Source organism: Falco punctatus (genome assembly GCF_963210335.1).
Source record: "Falco punctatus genome assembly, chromosome: 1".
NCBI classification, from domain to species: Eukaryota; Metazoa; Chordata; class Aves; order Falconiformes; family Falconidae; genus Falco; species Falco punctatus.
This window is the reverse complement of record NC_137580.1, coordinates 117,921,007-117,921,341: the sequence shown is the minus strand read 5'-3', so window position 1 is coordinate 117,921,341 and position 335 is coordinate 117,921,007.

Below are 335 nucleotides of genomic sequence, written 5' to 3'. Positions count from 1 at the left end.
CCCCCCGGGAGTCCAGCTGCCCCCTGGGCCATGCAGCCCCGCTCCCATGGCTGCTCAGGGGGGGCTGTGTGGCTGCAGCCCTGCACCCCCCCCCGCTTGCCCATGCACCCGCTTTCACAAACCTGAAGGTACAAGCACTTTGTGATGCAGCTTTTCACCGTGGCAAGGAGGCTGGGGGATTTCTCTTTGGTCTCCTTGGGAGCGGTGTGAAATCCAGCCCCTTAAAGGCACTGCTTATTAGCGTCCCGCTTTGTTATCAGGCAGGGCTAATTGCTAACACCGCTTCCCATTCATAAGTCTTCGGCTTTGCAGAGAACCAGGAAAACTCTTACCCA